This window comes from Peromyscus californicus, unplaced genomic scaffold (genome assembly GCF_007827085.1).
Source record: "Peromyscus californicus insignis strain IS unplaced genomic scaffold, ASM782708v3 Scaffold_19__1_contigs__length_69161282, whole genome shotgun sequence".
NCBI classification, from domain to species: Eukaryota; Metazoa; Chordata; class Mammalia; order Rodentia; family Cricetidae; genus Peromyscus; species Peromyscus californicus.
The window spans coordinates 876,280-889,885 of record NW_026294491.1 but is presented as its reverse complement, the minus strand read 5'-3'; positions in this window follow the sequence as shown (position 1 = coordinate 889,885).

The following is a 13,606-nucleotide window of genomic DNA, read 5'->3' as shown; positions in this document are numbered from 1 at the left end:
TAGAAATCCTGTTGAGAAGGGAAATTTTCTTTGTCTTGTGGGAAGTGACACTGAGCTTCTAGAGGGAAAGCTTTGTTCCTGTCCTAGGCAGCACCCATGGTCTGTGGTCAGGACAGTCCCACCTCATGTGTGTGAATCCCACACTGGATGATGTCATTCTCTTCAGAGGGTTTCTAATCCATTCAGTTTTCTATAAAGAAAAGAATGTAAGAAGCTTGAGGTTGGTCTGGGGTTATAGAAATAAAATACTTTCTTTGAAACATCTGGGATGTGGACTCAAGATGGACACTGAGATGGACTGTTGGGGATAAGTAATTTATTAAAAGAGTTGTTAATGTCATGGATAGACAGACAACAGAATGTGGGGCTCTGAGAGGAGTTCAGGCCCCAGCACTGTAACTGTGTGGTCATGACATGAGTGTGTGTGTTCACGTGGATCCATGGAATGAAGACTCAGAGGCATCATAAGAATGAATCTAGTCTTTCATGGCTGCAGGGGGGTCCAGCCTCAAAGGACTGAAGCCCTTTCCCCTCACCTAGGGCATTTTTATTTCTCTGTAATTACAGTTTAGTCAATTAGTTTCCATACCTTCAAAGCAACCTGAAAGGAGCTCCCAGAGATAAAATGCCAAGTGCAAATTACTTGATTTCTCAGATACCATGGTTTTCCAGGTTTCCTGAACCAAGTTTTGCATAGGCTTTTGATGCTTGGGAGACTCTCTGATCCTTGACTCTCAAACAAGATTCACATAGGGCGATAAGAGAAACAAAAGGTAAGAGAAACAAAAGGTGTGGTTAAACAAAGGAAGGATTTGGGGTAGGTGCTGCTCTCTGGAAAGCAGCCACACAGCACCAGAGACAGATAACATCACCAAGGCCTCTGAAGAGAGGAATAAGTGCCTATGTGGCAGAAGCAAGGGTTTTTAGCTCTCTGAGAACTGAGATGGTTGCACAGCACAGGCCTGCAGCCAGGCTCTGAATCCCAGCAAGAGGCAGAGAAGGAAATGGGGAACAGAATGTGAGGCCACCAACACCCACTTTGATATAAACTCACTTCTTCAGGTGAGAAATTCTGATACCTGAAAGTCTACTGTCCAGAGATTCATAGACAGTGTCTAAGTGGTATCTTGGGGTGAGGATATGGGGGGTGGGATGCTGCAAGAATTGTGGCCTGAGCAGTAGCTGGAGTCTAATGAGTCTCACTATATAACACTGGCTGACCTGGAAATTTCTATGCAGACCACACTGGTCTTGAACTCACAGACCTCTGCCTCCTATGTTCTGTGATTAAAGGTGTGTGCCACCATGCCTGGCCCAATATTACATTCCTACATCCTTATAATATTACAATCATGGCTTTAAACTTCCATAACAAAAATGTTAAATGTTTAAGTTTATCTAAAAATTGTGCTTGTTCCTTGTCCTAAGGACACACCTTAACCCACGCTAAAGAGAGAGACAGAATAATTAGACCTCTAATGAGATACCATACTGACCTAGCCCTTAGGTCAGTAGCAGATGGGCCACTGACATGTAGGTTTGTAAGTCTGCCCATCTTCGGAATTAGCCCTTTCCCTCTCTTCTGTCTCTGCTCTAAGCATGCTCTCCTTAACACCTTGGGTCTTCCCTTCAACATTTCAGCTTCCTTACTCTTCCTTTAAAGCCTCCTTCCTTGCCTTGTGGCTGCCTGTCTGCCCTGTGTCTGACCTCCATGACAGTTTAAAATGGCCTTTATCCCTTCTTTCCTCCATTCTCCTCCTCCAGGAAGCTGCTGAGGCTTTGCAGCTTGCTGATCCTGAGGTTTTCCTTTCTAACTTGATATTGACCTTGAGATTCTTTTTGAGTCTTTCTAAATTACTTTATTATTGAGACCAAGAACCCTCAAAGGGGACCCCAATTCCTCCTGTATTGTTGGCATACACCTATAATCCTAGCACATGAGGGGGGGCGCAGAAGAATAAAGAGTCCAACATCATCCTCAGTTACACAGAAAGAGTTTGAAGCCAGCCTGGGCTACATAGAGCCTGACTCAACAGAAGAAAAGAAAACAAGCTGGTGGTGCCACATGCCTTCAATCCCAGCACTCTGGAGGCAGAGGCAGGCGGACCTCTGTGAGGTGGAGGCCAGCCTGGACTACAGAGTGAGATCTAGGACATCTAGGGCTCCAGAGAGAAACCCTGTCTTAAAAAGCAAAACACAACAAAACAAAAACAAAAAGAAAGGAAGGAAAGAAGGAAGGGAGGGAAGGAGGGAGGGAGGGAAGAATGGAGGGGGGAAAGAAGGAAAGAAGAAAAAGAAAGAAAAAAAGGAAGGAAAAGAAAAAGAAAGGAAAGAAAACAGAACACAGGATGGGGAACCCATGAGGGTCTAGCAACAGGACATCCAGCATGACAGTGGAACACCGGAGTGACTAGGGTAAGAAAAGGAGATCCAGGGTGTCTGCCTGCCCTGCGCCAAAAGAAAGTTGGAAGAATTCCAGATGTGTTTGAACACAACATGTCCCTGCACATATACAGATATGATTAAGTTCATATGGGTAAATATGTTTATTTGCTTGCTTGCTTGCTTGCTTTTAGATCAGGTCTCATGTAACCCAGACTGACCTGGAATTTCAATCTTCCTGCCTCAGCCTCCTGGGTGCCAGTATTATAGGCATTTGTCACCAGGCCTGGATTAAAAGAGATCTGGACCCTGGGAAATAAATGTCTGAGGATGAATTTGTAACAGGTACCATGTGAATAAAATAAATTTATAAATAAAATATATTTGTTTGAAATGCTACAATAAAATAACAGGGGCATGGTAGCTCATACAGAACAAAAGTTTATTTCTCATAGTTCTAGAGGCTGGTAGACCCAAGGTCAAAGTGATGACTAATTCAGTGTCTGCTGAGTGCTCACTTCCTGGTACAATGACATTGTCTTTTTGCTGAGTTCTAAGCATGGCAGACATGGTGAAGGAGCTCTCTGGGTTCTCTGTTGTGAGAGGACTAATCCCATTCATAAAGGCTCCCCATTCTGATCCCATTATTTCTAAAGTCAAAAGGTATTTCCCTAACCTCAAATACCATCACATCCAGGATTAGGTTTAAATAGGAACTCTTGGATATAAGTGGTCTAAGGATAGTCTAAAGACACTTGTGACCTGCCTTTTGAAAATGTGACTGTGGATTAAGGTACCTCAGGGAACTGGAATTGTCTCAGGAATTTCATGCTGAGAGACAAACACTCAAACCTGGTGCCAGCCAGAAGAGGAACTTGTCCCCAGAAGAGATATTTCACACACTTCTAATAACTTGTTGGACCACCTTGTGGGATGAAACTACAGACCATACAATGGAGGGTTAATGGTGAGCTAGACACACCCTGGACTTGGACAGCCTAGTTATGCACATCTGTTACCTTCTGTTAAACATTGTCCTCATGTGAGGTCTCTAAGTGTAGACTTGGGAGCTGCTCTAGTCCTTATCAATGTGGCCATATTAAATGAATATAGTTCTCTCCCCCTGCTTTATACTATTTGGCTCTTTTAATTAACTTGTTGAACAGGCAGCTGACCATGGCTTGTTAGGGCTGTGAGGGACACAGGCTCTGATCTTACCTCTGGTAACAGCCTAGGCTAGCCTTAGTCTCAATCTCTCTCTCAGGATCTCAGGATGAAGCCTTAGTTGGCCTGGCTAACCCTAACCCTAACCTTAACCCTTGCTTTGTAGACTAGGCTGGCCTGACTAACCTTAACCCTAACCCTGGCCTCAGATTTACAGAGACTTACCTCCAAGTACTGGGATTAAAGGCATGTTCCACCATGCCTGACTAGCTTTAAACTCTTAACAACCCTCCTGTCCCATTGCTCTCAAGAGCTGTAATTAGAGGTATAAGGTAGCATAGATGGTCCACAAATAAATTATTATTATTATGAGTTTAAGATTTTTAAGTACTTGGGGCTGGAGAGATGGCTCAGAGGTTAAGAGCACCGACTGCACTTCCAGAGGTCCTGAGTTCAATTCCCAGCAACCACATGATGGCTCACAACCATCTGTAATGAGATCTGGTGCCCTCTTCTGGCCTGCAGGCATACATGCAGACAGAACACTGTATACGTAATAAATAAATAAATCTTTAAAAAAAAAAAATTTAAGTACTTTATGTGTATGAGTGTTTTGCCTGAATGTGTGTGTGTGTGCACCATATGCTCACAATGCCAGAAGAGGGTATCAGATCACCTGGTTGCAGATTCAGGAACCAAGATCCTTTGAAAGAGCAGCCTGTCTCCTTATTTACCAAACCATCTCTCCATCCCCTATTATTATGACCTTATAAAGACTATTGTAGGGTTGGAGAGATGTCTCAGAGGTTAAGAGCACTGGCTGCTCTTCAGAGGTCCTGAGTTCAATTCCCAGCAACCACATAATGGCTCACAACCATCTATCCTGAGATCTAGCAACCTCATGGTGCCTCACAATGATCGATTCCGAGATCTGGTGCCCTCTTCTGGCATATAGGCATACTTGCAGGCAGAATACTATAGATAGATAGATAGATAGATAGATAGATAGATAGATAGATAGATAGATAGATAGATAGATAGATGATAGATAGATAGATAGATAATAAATCTTTCTAAAAAAGACTATTATAGTTAGGAATTTAGTAAACTATGATTTTTGTTCCTTTATTGCATTGATTCCATATACACTCCAATTTAGAAAACATTTCTTTCTATTTGCTTAGTGCTGTAGACAGAATTTCCCTATTACCAAAGTTAAGGGCATGACCAGTCACTTTCTTATTTAGATTTGAGGCCTGGTCCGCAGGTGGAAATTTATGCTTGGTGCTGTGAACTAGGAGAAAAGCCCATAACAAAGGGATTCATAAGCCCTAGGGAGTAGGTAGGGCTCCACATACTACTGTTGTGCTGCTAAATGGTAATTCTGTCAAATGGCCGTCTAAATATTTATGTGGACACCCACAGATTATTGCTACTCTTACCCTTGGTCAGAGAAGCTTGTTTTTACACTTAATATAGAGCCTAACTGATGAAAATGCTGCACATAAGTGTCTGTTGAACATTAGGTTCTAACAGGACATCTACATCACTCCCTCTGAGGCTTAAATGCCAAAGAATGTCAGGGCTGGAGGGTGGGGAACTCTGTGAAATGCCATCTGGAGGATATGACTTGGCCATTGCACTCCAGAACTCACAGCTCATGACAGTAGGTGGGGTACTTGTTGGGAAGGAGTACTGTTCTATTGCTGTGACAAGACATCATGACCAAGGCAACTTATAAAAGGAAGGGAGCACGCTAACTGGAGGGCATGGGCTTTGAAAACTCAAAGCTCAGCCCCAGTGACATACCTCCTCCAACAAAGTCATGCCTCCTAATCCTTCTTACACAGATCACAATAAAAGTCAAACATTCAAATTGTGTGTGTGTGTGTGTGTGTGTGTGTGTGTGTGTGTGTGTGTTTGCATGTATGCATGCACCTGTACACGTGCAGCACATATCTGAAGGTCAGAAGACAACTTGTGGGAGTCAGTCCTCTTGCTGACCTAATGATTCTTTCATATTGTCTCAGATTATGCAGCCTTTGTTTCATAGAGGGATGAATAGTTACAGGACTCAGTTTAGTATAAATGTAAGCAATGACTATGGGGCAGTTTCACACCTGATAATGCTAAAAATAAGAACCATGTAAAAATACAAGAACATATGGACTCACTGTTGAACTCTACATCTAAAGATGAACTAACATCAATGTATCTATAATCATCTCATAAAATAGAAAGCAAAACAATACTATATGGTGATATTTTATTGGTATTAAAATGTTATTTGTATGTTAATAAATAAAGTTGCCCAGGGTTCAGAGCTATTAGCAAGCCATAGGAAAGCCAGGCAGTGGTGGCATATACTTGTAATCCCAGCACTTGGTAGGCAGAGCTAGGTAAGTCTCTGTGTGTTCAAGGATACAGCCAGCATTGGATACACACGCCTTTAATCTCAATACCAACCATAGAAGACCTGGAGGTCTATACAGACAAGCAGTGACAAGGCGGTCATGTGGTTAGGTTTACAACCAATGAGAAGGCAGAACAGAAAGTCTATATAAAGACTTTAACACAAGAAGTAGCTCTCTTTCGGAGAGGTGGGACCATCACAGGAGGAAGGGTAAGGTTTTTGCTCTTAGCTCTGACCTCTTGGCTTTCTTCTTTGCATTGGTTCTGTGTTTCTTATTTAATAAGATGGTTGGTTACATCTACAATACTACCAAAAGCATTTTATAAGATGACCATTATCCTGATATCAAAACTGAGTAAAGACACAAAACAGACAAGTATAGGCCAGTTTCTTTGATGAACTTGGATGTGAACATTTTCAATAAAAAACTTGCAAGCAAAATTCAACAGCACATTAAAATGTCATATACCATAACCAAATCAGCATCATTCCAGGGATGATACAAGGATGGCTCAACATATTTGGTCAATAAATGTGATATGGCACATAGATGCAAGGACAGAAATCACAGGGTCACCTCAATGTATGCAGAGAAGGTCTTTGACAAAGTTCACCATCTTTTGTGATAAACTAAAACCTTGACGAAACTAGGAATAAAAGTAATGTATTTCAACATAATAAATGCTCTATATAAGAAAATTCTATCCAGCATTATACTAAATGGGGGAAACAGCATTTCCTCTAAAATTAAGATGAGACAAAGGGTGTTTATTTTCTCCACTCCTATTTAATGTAGTTCTTGATGTCTTAAGAGCAATAAAGCAAGAGAAAGAAAGAAAATGGAAACAAGATGTAAAGTAAGAAGTTAAATGATCTTTATTTGTAAGTGATATGATCCTATGTTTGATCTCAAACATAATTTCAGCAAAGCAGCAGGATATAAAGCCCATATAAGAGCCAGGAGCTTTTCAATATAAAAACAACTAACATGGTGATAAATATCAGGATAAGAATCCCACACATAATTGCTTCAAAAACAAAATTAAACAACTAAATACCTAGGAATATATGTAAGGAGGTAAAGACGTCTACAATAAAGTTTAAAACACCAAATAAGGCTGGGCATGATGGCTTTCCTCTGTAACCCAACACTCAGCAGAAGAATGAGGGTTGCTGCAACTTTGGTGCCAGCCTGGTTTACATAGTAAGACTTTGACTCAAAAACCAAAACTAACCAAACAACAACAACAACAAAAGAAAGAAAGAGGAAAGATAGAAAGGAAGAAAGAAAGAAAGAAAGGAAGGAAGGAAGGAAGGAAGGAAGGAAGGAAGGAAGGAAGGAAGGAACTATAGAAAGGCTTCCTATGCTCATGAATAGGCAAAATTAATACTGCAAATATGGCTGTGGTCCTGAAACAAATCTAGAAATAAAAAGTGTGGTACAGGCACAGAAATACACAGATCAATGGAGTAGAATAGAAGACTCCGATGTAATCTATAGCTACACTGTTAGAAGCATTCAAATTCCAGAACCAGGTGCTCTCTCATCTTCCACCCATCCTTCAAACGCTCAACACAAGCATCCCTGTCATCACAATGGGACACATTTCCACTGTGCCATGGTCCCAAATGCCCATGCTCCATACCCCCTATAAAGTCCAATTCATCACCCCCTCTCTCTCCCTCCCTCTCCTATCCCTGTCTTCCCCCTTCCTCTCTTCCTCTCTACCTACTTCCCTCTCCTCATCCTCATGCAGAGGTAGGCTTTTGCACCCCCCTCCAAGTAAATCCCTTGTGTGAGGTCTGTTGCACAGTGTGATTACTATGGCATTCCCTCACCCTTTGATAACTGAAAAAACCCTTACACACAGTTATTTTATTCAATCACAATGCCTAAGACATACATTGGGGGGGAAAAAGACAAACCTATTCCACAAATGTTATTGGGAAAAATTGATATCCCCATGTAGAAGAAAACTACATCCCCATCTCTCACCCTGTAGAAAAATAATCTCAAAGACCTTAAATGTAATGTGAAACTCTAAATTCTGCTAGAGAAAAACCCTTTTGATATATGCATAGACAAGGTCTTTTGAGAAAGGATTAAAGGCTCAAGAAATAATAGCAAGAGTTGACTGTTGGTGAAATTATTAAGGCGACTCCATGTAGTTAAAAGGAGATTTATTTAATGGCGTAACTTACAAGTTAAGGGATAGGTAGGTCTCGGGGTCTGGGGAAGAGGTATCGCAGTCCAGCGGTGTTCTCTGGAGCTCTGCTTGGCCCACCTTCACTGTCCAAGGTCCCGGAACCCAGTGAGTGCGCCGCCCATCCAGATCTCAGGTCTCCAGGCGCCTCCCTTGGCCCTGCCTTGTAGGCGTGACAGTTGCCGAAGTCTCAATGGGGGCTGGAACTTCCAGATCAAAGCTGGAATGGCTACCCACTACATCTCCCCCTTTTTGTCTAAATAAGAAGGTTCTAACCTAATACAAGACTATATACAAAGGAATGGTTATCAAATATTGTCCAGGAATAATGAGGGATAATGACCTAGATAAGATGGAACTACAACCAATGCAAACAATATCAAGCTAGAAACACATACTAAAATCCAGAGAAGTATAGAGCATAGGTAAATGGCATGTTACAAAGATCATTCCAAAAAGTGTCCTATCCTAAAGAACCTGAATCTAATACTTAATATGTACTATCTACTAAGTTGTAACTATAACTGCTAGTCTTCAATCCCATCAAAGACCTGAGAAGGAATATAATGGTACCTGAGAAATGGTAGATGGATGCAAGCAACTTTCAGGAATCTTGTAAGAGTAGACCGAGACAGCTGGCAGCCTGGACAGTCACATAATGTTTCTCAGCATTGTTGGTGCATTCAAATTGGCTACAGGCCTAAAGTATCTGACAGACCATTTTCTGAAGCAGGAATTCTAAAAGACCATCTTACCCTGTCTTGGCAGAGTACAGTGGTCGCTTTCCTTGTGTCCTGCTTATCCAGAAAGGACAGCATTGCATTTGTACTGTCAGCCGTCGAGGCAAGGGCAGTTCTTTGCCCAGTAGGCCATTTTGTGCCAAGAAGACAAACTTCCAAATGGAAATGTTTTAGAAGCCCAACATTCTCACGGGATCAAATTGGTGCAGCCAGGAGGAATTGTGTCTCACATCAACAGAATTCTAAATTATTTAAATGCCATTTTCTCTAGGTCTATAAAGTGTTTGAAGATTACCTGTCCATCTGATCTATGTATCTGTAAATCTGTATAACCTAACTAATGTAACTATAGAGATGACAAGCATAGGTGACTATAAATCTATAAGTCTTATCTACTGAAATAACCTAAGGACTAAGGCTTCACGTAAACATGATAAACAGTCTATAAGCAAGTGTATGGTAAAGAACGATGACTTCAAAATTGTGACAATACACAAGATGTTATAACAGAGGTAGGAGTATATAATGTGATATGCAATATGATAATACCTTAATATATAAGGGCTGGAGAGATGGCTCAACAGTTAAGAACACTGGCTGTTCTTCCAGAGGTCCTGAGTTCAATTCCCAGCAACCACATGGTGGCTCGAAACCATCTGTAATGAGTTCTGGCACCCTCTTCTGGCCGTGCAGGCAGAACACTGTATACATAATAAATAAATCTTTAAAAAGACTACTTAAAAAAAAAAGCCTGCAGGGAACCAACATCTGGCGCCCAACGTTCGTGGTACGAATTCATGAAAAAGGTGCTTGTTGGCCCCAGCTCAGGCCCGAGCTACACCAGCCAGTTGTGGTGGCGCATGCCGGTTGGATTTGCTGAAGGAGGCAGAGGCAGGAGGATCCCAAGTTTGAGGCCAACCTAGGAGAAGCTTCCGCTGGGGCTGAACCACAAACAGTGGTGGGACCATGGAAACAAAAGCTGCTGCTCCACGTTGCCAGCTCTTTCTCATCGTGTTTGTGACTGTGGTGATGCTGCTACCTGGGATGAAGGGTTTACTGCTGCTGGTTCAGAGAAGAATTGCCAGGACCATCGTGTTACAAGAAAGCATCGGCAAAGGTCAGTTTGGAAAAGTTTGGCAAGACAAATGGTGGGGAGAAATTGCTGTGAAGATATTCTCTTCTAGGGAAGAACATTCATGGTTGAGAGACAGACATTTATCAGACTGTGATTACTCCAAACCACAGAGAAGGCACGAAAAAAAGTCTTTAGGGAACCATGACCACGCTTAACAGCGACTTTGAAATCTTCAAAAGGATGATGGGACTCCACAAAGATGATTCCACATGGACTATGATAAAGCCATTAAACCGATTAACACCATGGAAAAATCGACTTTGGACTACAAACTGCTCAGGACAATTTCGAGATGACTAGCTGAGATGATCCAGCCTGACAGACTACTCGAGCAAGGACTTATGACAAGCTCTGAACTTTCCTTTTATGCAGAGACTGGACAAATGATATAGGACTTGACAATTAACCTGAATTTTTTCTTTTCAAGATTCCTTAAAGATATCTTGACCCCTAGAAAGCAAAAAGAAAAAGAGAATAAGATATGAGATAGATCATTGAATCTACTCTGAGAAATAAGATAAAGAAATAATAGGATAAATAGGTAGATCACTGAATCTACACTGAAGAAAAAGGGGAAGATATAAAAATGACAAAAGGTAGACTACTGAATCTATTATGAAAAGAAAAAAGAGAGAATATGGTTATGATAAGATAAAAAGGGAGATTATGGAATCTACTTTTAAAAAGGAGCTACTTGTTTTAAATAAGATAAGTAATGAAAAAATTTTGTTCTGAGTTTATCAGATGTTACTGGACTGGACATTGTTAATATATACAATGGAGTTTTTATCTGAATCTGTCAAATGTTAATGGACTAGACATCATTAATGTAATTTTTGGCTGTATATATTGTATATACTTATTGGATAGTTTTTCTTGTATTAGTTATAAGCCTTTTTTAATTTTAGACAAAAAGAGAGGAAATGTGGTGGTATTGTGTTCCCCAAAATATTGTGTACCTTAATAAACTTATCTGGGGTCAGAGAACAGAAAAGCCACAAGATACTTAGGCTAGAAAATGTTAGCACACGCCTTTAATCCTAGCATTCCAGAGACAGAAATCCCTCTGGATCTCTGTGAGTTCAAGGCCCCATTGGAAACAGCCAGGCATGGTGACTCACGCCTTTAATCCCAGAAAGCAGCCTTTAATCCCAGGGAGTGGTGGTAGAAAGCAGAAAGGTTTATAAGGCGTGAGGACCAGAAACTAGAAGCATTTGCCTGGTTAAGCATTTGGCTGGTTAAGCTTTCAGGCTTTGGAGCAACACAGTTCAGCTGAGAGCCATTGGGATGAGGACACAGAAGCTTCCAGTCTGAGGAAACAGGACCAGCTGAGGAATTGGCAAGGTGAGATAGCTGTGGCTTGTTCTGGTACTCTGACCTTCCAGCATTTACCCCAATAACTGGCCTCGGGTTTGATCTTATTAATAAGAACTGTTAAGATTCATGCTAGAGTTGACAAACTGTATTGCATCAAATTAAAAAGCTTCTACCCAGCAAAGAAACAATTAGAGAGTGAAAAGATAATCTAAGGAATGGGAGAAAATCTTTACCAGCTATAATCTAAAAGAGGATTAATGTCTACAATATACAAATAATTCAAAGACAAGAAAACCAAGAGCCAGGTGTTGTGGTGCAAGCCTGGCAAACCAGGAACTGGGAAGCAGACACATAAGACTGCAAGTTCAGCTCCATAGCCAGGCAGTGGTGGCCCATGCCTTCAATCCCAGCACTCAGGAGGCAAAGGCAGGCAGATCTCTGAGTTTGAGACCCACCAAGGCTACAGAGTGAGTTACAGGAAAGACACAAAGCTACACAGAGAAACCCTGTCTTGGGAAAAGAAAAAAAAAAGTTCAGCTCCGTAGACTGTGTTTCAAAAACAAACAAACAAACAAAGGACGTTCTGGTTGAGAACTGGATGAAATTGTGGGAATTAAGCAAGACAATGGAGGAACCACTGGAAATTCATTTAGTAGTTTAGGCAAGGGACATAGACTGCTTTTCCTTAAAGTGTGAGCAGGGAAAGCAGTGCAAAGAAATTGAATTTTAAATTCATTTAAAACATGGACATTACAATATTTCCTACTGGATTAAATCTGGACTACAAAATGAAGTAAAGATGATAACAAAATTTAGGACTGTACAAGTAGCAGAATAGATTTGCTGTTTGCAGATAGGGAATCGCACATAAAGCAAACAGATTGAGAGGGGACAGATAAGCCTGCAGATTGGACTTGTCTGGGCTGGAGAAATTTATTTGGGAGATGGTCTTTTTTTTTTTTTTTTTTTTTTTTTTGGTTTTTCGAGACAGGGTTTCTTTGTGCAGTTTTCGTGCCTGTCCTGGCTCTTGCTCTGTAGACCAGGCTGGCCTCGAACTTACAGAGATCTGCCTGGCTCTACCTCCTGAGTGCTGGGATTAAAGGCATGCGCCCCCACCACCCGACTTTTTGGAGGTGGTCTTAAACAGCATTTAAAACCTTGGAAGTGAATAAAATCATCAAAAGGATTATCAATTGTAGACGAGAAAGAGAACAGGACTGATCCTGGCCCCTCCGGTTCTCAGTGATCTCATTAGAGAACACACCTTGAACACAGACTGTGCAGCTCTGTGTCAGGGACCAAACATGGACCACGGAAAAGTACTAGCTAGGCCAGAGAACAAGCCCCTGCCCTAAACCAGATGCCCCCAAAGATAAAGAACAGGTCAGGTAGGTCAGGTAGCATAGCAACAGAACAATGGGCCCTGACCAGTGACCTTATCACCTAGCACAACATCCTGCAACCTCATGACTTGCACGTCTCCCTTCACCTGCATGTACAGCAGGCACCCCTTCCCTCCTTCCTGCCCCTTCCCCATCCCATGCTATATAAGCCTTGCTGAGGAGAATAAAATTTGCAGCTTGATCAGAACACTGTCTTGCTGTCTTCTCTTGTGTCTCCCCATCCCTTTCATTCTCTCCCGCAGGTGGGTTGCCCCGTTGACACCCCGCTGGCCGGGGTAACTGGCGCCCAACATGGTGGCTTGACCCTTGCCTCGTTGGGAGTTGAACGTCCTTCTCCAGGAAAGTCCAGACGTCTGGTGGAGATATTTTTGCTGATCGTCCCTTGAGACCGCCTGACTCGACGTCCTTTCTTGATGATCCGGAGGAGAGTGGGAAGGACGAGGTTAGTCTAAACTTAGACTTAACCATGGGACAGGGAAATTCTTCCCATGATCTTTTCGTTAAGGGCATTAAAGAGGCCCTCAAGACATGAGGGATAAGGGTTCGTAAAAAAAAAAAAAAAAAAAAAAAAAAAATCAACAAATTCTTTAGTCACTTAGAAGACTGTTGTCTCTGGTTTCCCCAAGAAGGGACGATTGATATTAATGATATCCTAAAGGTTTATAAAAAAATTTTTTTAAAAAAAAGATTTAGGAGACCCCTAAAAGCTGCCAACCTTATGAAATTCATTTACTGTCAGACTATGATAAGCGGCAGAGATTCTAACCCCTCCCTTTTAGGGAGAAACCTGCCAGTTACTTCATTCAGGGTCTTACAAGGAGGTAACAATATTATCATACTACCAGACC